This window comes from Lepus europaeus, chromosome 18, assembly GCF_033115175.1.
Source record: "Lepus europaeus isolate LE1 chromosome 18, mLepTim1.pri, whole genome shotgun sequence".
Taxonomy (NCBI): domain Eukaryota; kingdom Metazoa; phylum Chordata; class Mammalia; order Lagomorpha; family Leporidae; genus Lepus; species Lepus europaeus.
Window position 1 is genome coordinate 59620639 of NC_084844.1, and position 13320 is coordinate 59633958.

The window sequence follows — 13320 nt, forward strand, 5'->3', positions numbered from 1 at the left end:
CTTCTGTTCCAGCTTCCTGCTAATGTGCACCTGGGAGGCAGATGATGGCTCAAGTACTTGGGTCCTCGTCACCCATGTGGGAGAACCAGATTCAGTTCAGGCTCCTGACTTAGGGCTGGCCCAGTCTTGGTTGTTGTGGGCATCTGGGGAGTGAACCAACAGATGGAAGATCTTGTCTGTCTGTCTTTCAAATAAAATAAAAATAAATACATAAAAGTTTTAAAAAATAGATCATCCACAAGGGGAGAGAATGGCAGAAAGATATTACTAATATTAATTACTAATTAATAGTAACAATTTTAATATTGTTACTGCTTCTAGAGATGTGGAAAGGCAAAGGAAGACCTTAGGCACGAGAATGGAGGTGGTGCCTGGTCTTGGAGGCACTTCCTGGGATCTCACCTGTGTCTGGACTGACAGTGCTCACAGAGACTTGGTGCACAGACTGTACATCCTTTCTGATAGCAACAGACAACTCTCCCTCCTCAAACCTGCTCGAGTTCTGTGCTCCCTCTCACCAGAAACAGAACAATCACATGTTCAGCCACACAAGCTAAGATCTGTGAATGGACTGAAATTCTTCTTTCCCCATAGCCCAACATCAAATAAATCATCAAACCCTACAGAGCCTTCCTTCTAAGTATCCAATGACGGGATAGCACTGTGGCACAGCAGGTTAAGCCACCTCCTGCGGCACGCGCTTCCCATATGTGCACTGATTTGAGTCCCAGCTGCTCCACTTAAGATCCAGCTCCCTGTGCCTGGGAAAGTAGCAGAGGGAGGCTCAACTACTTGGGCCCCTGCCACCCATGTGGGAGACCTGGATGGAGTTCTGGCTCCTGGCTTCAACTTCAGCCTGGCCCAGCCCTGTGTGTTTTGGCCATTTGGGGAATCAGTGGATGGAAGATCTCTCTTCCATAACTTTGCCTTCCAAAACAAAAAACAAAACAACAAACACCTTTCTAACCCCTGTCTTCCCTCTTGTGTGTCCCCCTGTCCAATCCTTCATTCTTTTTTAAAAAACATGGTATCCTTTGTCTTTATTTTTTTTTTTTTTAAGATTTATTTATTTGTTTGTTGTCACAAATGGCAGCCCAACCTGCTCACCACAATACCAGCCCCCTTCATTCTTCTCACCAGACTGTGGCCAAAGTCATCTTTCTAAACTGAAAATATGATTTTGAAACTCCTGTTTAAAATTCCTCAGATCAAAAACACAACTCCAATCCCAAAAAGTCCACTGGACTTCATAAAAATTGAAAACTTTGTGTCTCAAAGGACATTATTGTGACAGTGAAAAGATAACCCAAAGAATGGAAGAAAATATTTGCAAATCATGTATCTGGTAAGGGATTTATATCCAGAATACACACACACACACACAACTCTTACAACTTGGCAGTAACAGAATCTAAAAATGAGCAAAGGATATAAATAGATTTTTCTCCAAAGAAGAGACACAGATGACAAATAAGCACATGAAAACACTAGGCATCATTAGTCATTTCTGCAGTGACTAAAGGCATCACTGGGGAAATGCAAATGGAAATGCAAATCAAATGCAAAGACCCCACTCCACCAGGATGGCTACAGAAAACTGGACAATGTGGAGTGTGAGGAGGAGATGGAGAAACGGGAGGCCTCCTACATTGCTAGCAGGAATGTAAAAAGGTATAGCCACTTTGAAAAACAATTTGACAGTTTCTCAAAAAGTCAAATACAGAATCACCACATGACCCAGCAATTCTATTCCTAGCCATATACCTAAGAAAAATGAAAACATACTGTGTATTCATACAGAATTCTGTATACAAACAATGGTACCCATGTGATTTATCATAGCCCCAAAGTAGAAAAGATGGAATATTTGGCATAATAAAGAATGAAGTACTGGTACCTGCTAAAACACAGATGAGCCTTGACAAGATGTTGAGACACAAAGGGGTACATAGCGCACGATTCCAGGTACATGAAACACACAGAAGAGGCGAATTCATAGAGGCAGAAAGTGGGTTAGTGGCTGCCCAGGGGCTCAGAGGAGATGATGGGTAAGTTTCTACACGCATGTAAAGACATTCTTTTGTTTTGTTTTGTTTTTTATTTGACAGGTAGAGTTTTAGAAAGTGAGAGGGAAAGACAGAGAGAAAGGTCTTCCTTCCATTGGTTCACTCCCCAAATGGCCGCCACCACTGGCGCTGCACCGACCCGAAGCCAGGAGCCAGGTGCTTCTTCCTAGTCTCCCATGCAGGTGCAGGCTTGGGCCATCCTCCACTGCCCTCCCAGGCCACAGCAGAGAGCTGGACTGGAAGAGGAGCAACTGGGACTAGAACCTGGCGCCCATATGGGATGCTGGTGCTGTAGGCAGAGGATTAACCAAGTGAGCCATGGCGCTGGCCCCTGTAAAGACATTCTAAAACAGTGGTGATGGTTGCACAGCTGATTGAATACACTAAGAACCACTGACTTATACATTTTATGTGAATTCTATTGCAATAAAGCTGTTATTTAAAAGAAATTCTTGGGGCTGGTGTTGTGGCAGAGTGGGTTAAATTGCTACTGGCAACGCCAGCATCTGGTATCTGAGTGCCAGTTTGAGTCCCAACTACTCTGCTTCTGATCCAGTTCCCTGATAATGTGGGAAGGCAGGGGAAGACAGGCAGAGTACTTGGACCTCTGCCACCCACATGGGAGACCTGGATGGAGTTCTAGGCTCTGAGCTTCAGGCTGGTCCAGCCCCAGCCATTGCAGCCAGTTAGGGAGTGAACCAGCAGATGGAAGATGGATCTTTTTTGGTCTCTCCCTCTCTATATAATCCTGCCTTTCAAATAAAGAAATAATTTTTAAAAATTCTTCAGAGATTCCTACTGTATTGAAGATAAAATTCAGCCCGCTTAGCTGGCATCTCCTCTGTGCACTCTAGCAACGATGAACCACTTGCATTACTTCCTTGTTGGGCCATGCTTTCTGGCAAGAGGACTTGCTGTTCTTCTCCTGAAACACTCCCACATCCCAGCTCCACCATTCGCCTGGTTAACTACCTCCTGCCCCCTCTAAGATTCAGGTTGGAAAACCACACTTTTAAAAAGGATTTACTGGGGCCGGTGCTGTGGCTCAATAGGCTAATCCTCCGCCTTGTGGCGCTGGCACACCAGGTTCTAGTCCCGGTCGGCGCGCCGGATTCTGTTCCCGTTGCCCCTCTTCCAGGCCAGCTCTCTGCTGTGGCCCGGGAGTGCAGAGGAGGATGGCCCAAGTCCTTGGGCCCTACACCCACATGGGAGACCAGGAGAACCACCTGCCTCCTGGCTTCGGATCAGCGTGGTGCGCCGGCCGCAGCAGCCATTGGAGGGTGAACCAACGGTAAAGGAAGACCTTTCTCTCTGTCTCTCTCTCTCTCACTGTCCACTCTGCCTGTCAAAAAAAAAAAAAAAAGTATTTACTGAGGCCAGTGCTGTGGCGTAGTGGGTAAAGCCACTGCCTACAGTGCCAGCATCCCATATGGGTGCCAGTTCGAGTCCTGGCTGCTCCACTTCTGGTCCAGCTGCTGTGGCCTGGGGAAGCAGTAGAAGATGGCCCCAAGTGCTTGGGCCCCTGCACCCACACGGGAAACCTAGAAGAAACTTCTGGTTCTTGGCTTCAGATCAGCGTAGCTCTGGCTGCTGTTCCAACTGGGGAGTGAACCAGCAGATGGAAGACCTCTCTCTCTCTCTCTCTCTCTCTGCCTCTCTGTAACTCTGCCTTTCAAATAAATAAATAAATCTTTTATTAAAAAAGGATTTATTTTATTCTTTATTTGAAAGAGAGAGAAAGAGAGAGAAATAGAGAGAGTTCTTCCATCTGCTGGTTTACTCCCCAAAGAGCTGCAACAGCTGGAGCTAGGCTAGTCCGAAATCAGGAGCCAGGAGCTTCTTCCAGGCCTATCACGTGGGTGCAAGGGCCCAAGCACTTGGGCCATCTTCCACTGTTTTCTCCGGTGCATTAGCAGGGAGATGGATCTGAAGTGGAGCAGTTGCAATTCCAGTTGGTGCCTATGTGGGATGCCAGCACTGCAGGTGGTGGCTTTACCTGCTAACGCCACAGCACCAGCCCCAAAGCTACATTTCTTGATGACTTGGGTTTCCACTGTGAATTTCTAATTTCACTATAATCATGTAAAATTCTCCTAGTTCAACAAGGCTTTGAGAGGTCGCTTTCTTCAAACCACAGGCCTTTGGCCTTTAGATTACAGTGTGCTTGAATGCTTTTCTCTCTCCTCTTTGCTTTCAGGTAACTCAGAAGCAGTGCTTAAGAATAAAAGCTTTAAGGTCGATCCTGGCTTTACCAATTAATTCATTAGACTAACAACATAATCATTCTTAGCCTCAATGGAAAAAAAATTAGATGACAGTACCTATGGCACAAAGTTACGATGACTAAATGAGACTAAATGACCAAAAAGTTCTAACAGTACCTATCACATATAAAGCATTAAAATATTAGCTGTTATTAAAATTTGATGATAAATTTTTAATATTTTGACAAAATTATAGCAGCCTCTCTCATCTTTTTTTAAGATTTATTTATTTATTTGAAAGTCAGAGTTAACACTGAGAGAGAAGGAGAGGCAGAGAGAGAAATCTTCCATTCACTGGTTCACTCCCTAAGGAGCTTCTTCCAGGTCTTCCACGCAGGTGCAGGGGCCCAAGGACTTGGGCCATCTTCTACTGCTTTCCCAGGCCATAGCAGAGAGCTGGATCGGACGTGCAGCAGCCAGGACTTGTACTGGCGCCCATATGGGATGCCAGCACTGCAGGCGGCGGCTTTACCCGCTACACCACAACGCCGGCCCAGCCTCTCTTTTACAAGTCTCTCTGGAATCCATCCATTCATTTAACAAGTATTCACTGAATACTTAATGTATGGCAGAGACTGCAAGGCTAAAATTTTATACAAGAGTAAACAAACTTGGAATGATCACTTAAGTAAGAATGTGTGTTGGTTTTGTTTTGACATCTAGCTTGGGTGCTGCACAACTCCTTCTGCCTCATTCTTGGCCCTGCTGTGAATAGATACTGCTGACATACACAGCCACAGTTTATTCTCACTGGCCTAAATTCATTTTGTTTTAATTTTTATACTGCATCTCAGTCAAGGCAAAAGAGAATATGCTAGTTTGCTTACACTTGTACATTTGTGGTATGAACCAAAAAAAACCATTGATGGAAAACTCTAAGATGAGGATAAAATCCGAATTTCACCTTTGGGAACTCCCCAGAAGAGCTTTGAGGGGGGTGGGCACTATGGCCCAGCAGGTTAGGCTGCTGCCTGCAATGCGGGCATCCCATATCGGAGTGCCCTGCTCGACTTCTGATCCATCTTCCTGGTAATGTGCCTGGGAAGGAATGGCTGAAGGTCCAATTGCTTGGGTCTCTGCCACTCATGCAGGAGACCAGGATACAGTTCCAGACTCCTGGTTCCACCTGCCTTAGGCCTGGCTGTAGTGGCCATTTGAAGAGTGAACCAGCAGAAGGAAGATCTGTTTCTCCTTCTCTTTGTTGCTCTGCCTTTCAAATAAATCTTTTTTTTTTCCTTTTCATTTATTTATTTATTTATTTTGACAGGCAGAGTGGACAATGAGAGAGAGAGACAGAGAGAAAGGTCTTCCTTTTCCATTGGTTCACCTTCCAATGGCCACTGCGGCCGGCGCATTGTGCTGAACCTAAGCCAGGAGCCAGGTGCTTCTCCTGGCCTCCCATGCAGGTGCAGGGCCCAAGCACTTGGGCCATCCTCCTCTGCACTCCCGGGCCACAGCAGAGAGCTGGACTGGAAGAGGAACAACTGGGACAGAATCTGGCACCCCGACCGGGACTAAAACCCGGGGTGCCGGTGCCGCAGGCGGAGGATTAGCCTATTGAGCCGCGGTGCCGGCCTCAAATAAAAATCTTTTTAAAAACAAAGTTAAAAAACAAAAACATTGGAGGCAGGGCCTGCAGACTAGGTCAGGGAAGGACCATGTCTAGCAGCAGCCCAAGAACTGACAGGAATGCTGGGGTGACCCCAGGGCTCACAGACGAATCTTGAGGTCGAGTGAGAGGAAGGGAATGGTACTCAGGCTTCACTTCCCTAAAGGTATTAACATGTCTACTGAGAAACATGATCCAGTGCAAAGCAAGTGAGGTCCGGCAAGGAAACTCAGAGAAGGGGCGGCCAGTGCCGGTGCCTGAGTAGCAGCAGCTGCTCCTGTGGAGTCCTGTGTAAGCTCAGAGACCCGTGGTGCAGTCAGCCGTCTGCGCCTACCAAAACCATCCAACGGGCTCCGCCAAACCCTCAAGTTCAGCTTCCACCGCTTTCACGTGGTTTCCAGAACAGAGATCTGACACGCTACCGGCTGACTTTTCTGTGTCAGAGATGAAGGCTGCCTGGGCACTCTGGTGTTGTGGTTTCATCTTCATCCGCTTCAGCTCCAAGTGCACAGCAGCCTTCCTGGGGCCGTGGGCCATCATCCGAGGCTTCCTGGTGAAGAGCCTGAAGGCCTCACCCAAGCTACCACTCAGCACGCCTGCTCTTGACTTTTACCTCCTCATGACTGCCACAGGAGAACTGAGAAATAGGCTCTGTTGACAAAAGTTTCTGATTTGCTTCTCCATGGCATGAAGTCATAGGCCTCTGTCTCACCAAAGAGGGTTGATGCTTTATTGCCAAAGAGTGGGGTGAATTATGTCTGAATTGAAGATGATTGAAATTTTCATGTTTTTGACTAAATAAACTGAATCACTTCTCCAGACAGCAATCAGTCCATTATTCAGGCAGGAGGAATGTTCCCTAAGGCTCCCCTCACCTCTACCCATAGATCTGCCAACACTTCTGAGCACCCACAGTGCTGGGAGGGGCTTTCACACAAGGGATCCTGGGTGATCTGCAACAACAGAACTCACTGAAAGCCGTGTTGAGATTCCAAGGGACAGTGACCCCACAAAGCTGAAGGTCTCTCTGAAGATGACCCTGTAGCTGAAGCCAAGAGCTTAAGGAAGGCCAAGGCAAGTGGAGAATGGGAGGGTGAAGGAGCCACTTTGGGCAGAGCAAACCTCCTGAACAAACACCCTAAGGCAGGCAAGGACTTGGCCAGGCTGGACTCAGGCCAGGAGGGAGGCAGTGAGACCAAGGGTGGAGGTGTACGCCGGCGCCTGGCCACTGGGCTCCATATGCTGATGAAGTGTTCAGTGTGTTGGGAAACCGCTGAAAGATCTACATGATCAAGAGATCACTGTCGAGTGCCTTGTTGGGAAAAGTGAAGGTGTGGAGTTGTGCTGGGAGGCTCAACAGACAGAGCCAACGATCTGCCCCGAAGCCACTCCCTTCTTCCATTGATAGGTCTTCCTAGTACAATTCTAAATTTGTGCAAGAATCAGGCTGTGATAATGTGACTGCATGAACGGAGAGCTGAAGGTAAGTGTACGATGAGGTTCTGACCAAGTGGATATGTAGGGAAGGCTGCTGGGAAGTTTCTGGGGGAACAAGTTTTCCCCACCTCAGAGTATCTGAAGACACATGCTGCCTCCAGTCTCCAATGAGTGGGGCTGAAAAGGCTTGACAACATCCTGCCCTTTGGCAGGAGGGCCAAGAATCACAGAGCTGCCAGCCCACAGCCCTGATGGTATGGAGGCCCTGGATCACCACTGGTGACTCCTGCCTCCTAACCTCAGATTACAGGAACAGAGTGAGCGTCTGTTGGCTTATGTAGCCAGCAGTAGGGTTTTCTGTTCCTTATGGTCCGAAGCATTTTGGTCATACTCCAGGACCCTGTGATGACTAAAGCAGGTTTCAAGATCTCTTGAGTCCTTTAGGGCATCCTATTCTGAAGTCCTAGCTACAGGATTATCTACTTGCCACATCTTTCTCAAATTCTGGCTGTGCCATCTTTGGCCAGTGGATTCTAAGCATTTGGTCTCAGGACCAATACTGGTCACACACTGATGATGTCACCTCTACTGGTTCTCCCCTGACCACTCACAGAAAGTGACTGCTTATAGTCTTCTTATTCCTCTGGAAGGGAACTAAGTTTCCAAGGGTATCACTCACAAGCTTTCAGCCTGGGGTTGGCATTTTTCCTTTTAGAACTTCTAGGTTTCAAGTCCAGAAAAGATACTGTAACTTGAAATCAAGATCCCAAACAAGTAAAAAGGAGAAAATAAAAAAGGATATTAAAGCTGGGTTGTTGGGTCGGTGCTGTGGCATAGCGGGTAAGGCTACCACCTACGGTGCCGGCATCCCATATGGATGCTGGTTCGAGTCCCTGCTGCTCCACTTCCAATCCCACTCTCTGCTTTGGCCTGGGAAAGCAGTAGAAAATGGCTCAAGTCCTTGGGCTCCTGCACTGGCATGGGAGACCTGGAGGAGGCTCCTGGCTCCTGGCTTTGGATGTGCAGCTCTGGCCATTGCGGCTATTTGGGGAGTGAACTAGTGGATGGAAGACCTCTCTCTTTGCCTCTGCCTCTCTGTAACTCTGTATTTCAAATAAATAAATAACTCTTTAAAAATAATAAAATAAAATAAAAAATTTTTAAACAGCTGGGTTGTGTTGCAGTCTGGAAAACAATATTCCTAATTATGCTGTTTACTGGCTATGGCAGGCACATGTGAGGCCTGGGGATTCTGTGAAAATCGGACCCTTCCTCAGAGTTGCTCAGATGCATGTCATGTGACCACAGGTCAGCGGCCGGTAAAATGTATATGGCCCTATCAGAGAAGCTGCAAAAAGGACACAGGTGCTGGTAGGCAGCTAAAGACAAATGAGAGGAAGAAAACGTCTACAAAACAATCACACAACTATTGTAAAAAGTCCTATCAGTTTTCCATTTATTATGAGAGGAAGAGACCCAATTTCTGGTTTTTAAAGTACATTTTAAGGCTTTTTAGAGGCTCTTCTAACAGTATCTGAGCAATTTATGCAATTTATGCGAACTGAAAACTTACATTCACTAAATCTATTAGCTCCATTAGATTTAGTCCAATTATATACTGTATTAGATCATAGGACAGTGTGGCATTGCTTTTCCCCTTTGTCAATACATTATTTTGTGAGGGCTTTGTTTTCAAAAACAGACTTATTTATTTATTTGAAAGGCAGAGTGACAATGAAAGAGACGCTCTATCCATGGCAGAAGCCAGAAACTCCATCTGAGTCTCTCACACAAGTGGCAGGAGCCGAAGCACTTGGGCCATGCCATCATCTGCGGCCTTCTAGGTGCATTAGCAGGGAGCTGGATCGGAGACAGGGCAGCCAGAACTTGAACAGGCATTGCAACGTGGGATGCAGGAGTCCCAGCTCATCATGAGACCATACTTGCCCCTCTTTTGTTCTGGGTAACATTCACCTTCTGCCAAGAATTGTGATAGATGAACACAGTCTGACTGGTGATTAACAGAACAGTCATCTGCTTTTGGTGGTTATATTTGAAAGTTCTAGACAAAAACATCAAGTGAAGCCACTGAGAACTGGGATTTACCCTAGGTATGCCAAAATGATTGAACACTAGACTACCTTAGAAAGTCTGTTACTGTAATTCATTTCATTAAACAGGATTATATCAGATCAAGTCAATAAATGTAGAAGAAAATTCAATACTCATCTTTTATTTTCAAACAAGTAAACTGGGGCCAGCGCTGTGGTGTATTAGGCTGAGCCTCTGCCTGCAGTGCCAGCGTACCATATGGGTGCCAGTTCGTGTCCCAGCTGCTCCTCTTTCTATAAGCTCTTTGCTTACTGCCTGGGAGGACAGTGGAAGATGGCCGAAGTTCTTGTCCCCTGCACCCACGTGGAAGACAAGTTCCTGGCTCCTGCCTTCGGATTGGCAGCTTTGGCTGTTGCAGCCATCTGGGGAGTGAACCAGCAGATGGAAGACATTTCTCTCTGTCTCTCCCTCTCTGTCTTTCCCCCTCTCTGTCTGTAACTCTACATCTCAAGTAAATAAATAAAAAAAAAATCTATAAAAAAACAAAAAGGCAACTGAAATGCATTTGGAACGCCAGTGTGATAAAAAAAAAAAAAAAACAGAACAAGACACTTTAAATACCTGTATAATATAATAAAGGGTATATATTTAATGATGAAATGTTAAGTACTTCCCTTTAAATTAGGATTAATCCACCACACTTCTATCCAACACTGTACAATGGAAAGGGACCCACCCAGGTCATGAAATGAGTCACTGGGAAGTAAGAGGACCCAGTCCAACACTTTAGAGCCTTTATGAGCATCTTGTGCCAAAAGTGCTCCTATTATTCTTCGGGTGGGAGTTTCTGAAGCATTATCATTGAATTCACAGTTGCTGGAGACTTAGCTGATCTGCAGCATGAACACAGTAAGCTGCTGGTCTGTTTAGCAGGTCTAGGTTCTACTTTTCCTTTTATAATATAAAGAGCAGGAAATTTAGTTCAACCTACAGGGTTACTGCAATCACAGATCTTTGTCGTTGTCCATACAGAAAAGTGCAAAATACAGACCCAGCATCTGGATATGTATAAAAGAAACACTGTGACACTGGGGCTCACATCTTTCACCTGCACACCAGTATTCGATTATTCTGGTTATCAGGCAATCAGATATGGAATTATGATTAAAAGTTGGATTTTATTATATTAGCAACAGTGTCTTGGACTCTATAGAGAATGAGCACTTTCCTTTTTCTCCACATTAGATTTTGTTTATCCAGAACAGTCTAGATTTCACTGTCTTTAGCCAAAGTTCAAGAAAAGGCAGATTCATAACTTCAAGTGCTCTCATTATCTGTCAAGAAAGGACAAGTTAAACAAACTAAGAATTTTAGTTGAGACGTTAGGAAAAAAAGTATACAAAGCAAGATGAAGGAATAAAGATAAAAGTAAAAAAACTAATCAGATATAGATTAACAGTAGAACTTCTAAACTAATTCAGCTGGTTCTCTGTATTCACACAGTAAGGAGAGACATACTCTATTCTGGATAAGAAGATTAAAAATTGTAATTGTGGGGCCAGCACTATGGTGTAGCAGGTAAAGCTGCCACCTACAACGACATTCCATATGGGCGGGCACTGGTTTGAGACCTGGCTGCTCCACTCCAATCCAGCTCCCTGCTAATGCACCTAGGAAAGCAGCATAAAATGGCCCAAGTGCTTGGGCCTCTGCACCCACAAGGGAGACCTGGAAGAAGCTCCTGGCTCCTGGCTTCGGCCTGGTCCAGCTCTGGCCATTGCAGCCATTTGGGGAGTAAACCAGTAGATGGGAGATCTCTCTCTCTCTCTCTCTTTCTCTCTCTCTTTGTGTGTGTGTCCTTCTCTCTTTGTAACTGTGCCTTTCAAATAAATAAATAAAATTTCACCCCCCAAAAAAGTTCCAGATGTTACATATTGCCCTGTTTACATGCAAAAGATTTAAACATCAAAAAATATTTTAAGGATCAGAGTCACTTCTATCTGAAATTTCCCATTTCTTTGTGCCAGAAATACATACAGAAAGACTATATGTATATAAATTTGCCGTTTATATTATACCTTTTGTTAGAAAGGGTACATTATTGGGGCCGGCGCTGTGGCACAGCAGGTTAAAGCCCTGGCCTGAAGCACTGGCATCCCATATGGGCACCTGTTCTAGTCCTGGCTGCTTCTCTTGCAATCCAGCTTCCTGCACCGGCTTGGGAGACCCGGAGGCTGGCTCCTGGCTTTGGATCTACCTGGCTCCAGCTGTTGCAGCCAGTTGGAGAGTGAATCAATGGATGGAAGATCTCTTTCTCTTTCTCTCTCTCTCTCTCTCTCTCCTTCTGTCTCTCCCTCTCTCTCTCTGTAAACTCTACCTTTCAAATAAATAAATAAATAATTAAAAAAAAAACTGTAATTGTGTCGATATAAAGTTGTACCCAAAGTTCTAAAAGACTCACAGCAAAGTATTGGCAGTTTTTTCTCCAAGTAGTGAGATTAAAAGTCATCTTCATTTTATTTTTTTATACTTTTCTATATTTTCTAAGTCTTTTGTGATGAGTATATAAATTTATGTTTGGAAAAAATAAGTTTACTTTTTTTAAGATGCTAAATTCTTTCTCACTGACTTATCTATTTAATATGATGCCAAGCAAAACACCAAAGACACAGATGAGCAAGTGAGGAAAACTTCAAGAAGGTCCACCTGGGAGATTAACTTGCAAAAGAGCAATGAGTAATCTTAAAGCAAAAGAGTGATCTTATTAGACAAGATACTAAATTTAAAGCTTTAATTAACAACTAATTAAATAAATGCCTATCTACTGACCTCTAATAAAATTGCTTCCACACTTTCTATAAAATATCTGTGGATTTAGAACACACACAATGGTTTAAAAAACAAAACAAGACAGTCCTAATACAACCCACCACCAAGATTGTATGACAGCCAAATACAGAATCAGGGTGCAACCAGGTGATCTTAAAACTGATCTTATAAGGGGCCAGTGCTGTGGAATAGGTTATGTCTCTGCCTGCAGCACTGGCATCCCATAGGGGTGCCAGTTCGTGTCCCAGCTGTTCCTCTTCCAATCCAGCTCTCTGCTTATGGAATAGGAAAGCAATGGAAGATGGCCCAAGTACTTGGGACCCTGTACCCATGTGGGAGACCTGGAAGAAGCTCCTGGTTTCCAGTTTAGGATAGGCCCAGTTCTGGCCATTTTGGTCATTTGTGGAGTGAACCAGCGGATGGGAGACCTTTCTCTCTGTCTCTCCTTCTCTCTCTCTGTACTTCTTCCTTTCAAATAAATAAAATCTTATAAAACAAAAACAAAAACACCTGGTCTTAAGCAGGTGAGGAAAATTTTTGCTAGGAGTTCCCAGCATAATTTGCTTCTTGAAACAGTGACAATCCCTGAAATAAGCAGAGATGTTTTTAACCTCTCCCTTCAGCAACCCCTAGATCACAGGCCCAGAGGAGCCTGGCGGCAGGAGGAACAGGAACACCTCTCCCACCTCTCCACCTTTCCCAGCACCACTCTGCAAGGTGGGCAGATATCACATAAGCAACACTAGTGTTGCATCACAGAACACGATTCCAGACTGATCCAAAAGGTTATTTATTTATTTATTTATTTATTTTGACTGACAGAGTGAGTCAGTGAGAAAGATCTTCCTTCCGTTGGTTCACCCCGCAAATGGCCACCACAGCCGGAGCTACGCCGATCTGAAGCCAGGAGCCAGGTATTTCGGCCTAGTCTCCTACACAGGTGCAGGCGCCCAAGCACTTGGGCCATCCTGCAGTGCCCTCCCAGGCCACAGCAAAGAGCTGGAGTGGAAGAGGAGCAACTGGGACTAGAACCCAGAGCCCATATGGGATGCTGGCACTGCAC

At 45.2% G+C, this 13320-nt stretch overlaps 1 protein-coding gene across 4 annotated transcripts in view; it reads right to left on the reverse strand.

Annotated features, from left to right (window-relative positions):
• The window catches only part of SPECC1 (sperm antigen with calponin homology and coiled-coil domains 1), a 192425-nt gene that overhangs the window by 122277 nt on the left and 56828 nt on the right, over positions 1-13320 (reverse strand). The window lies entirely within an intron of this gene.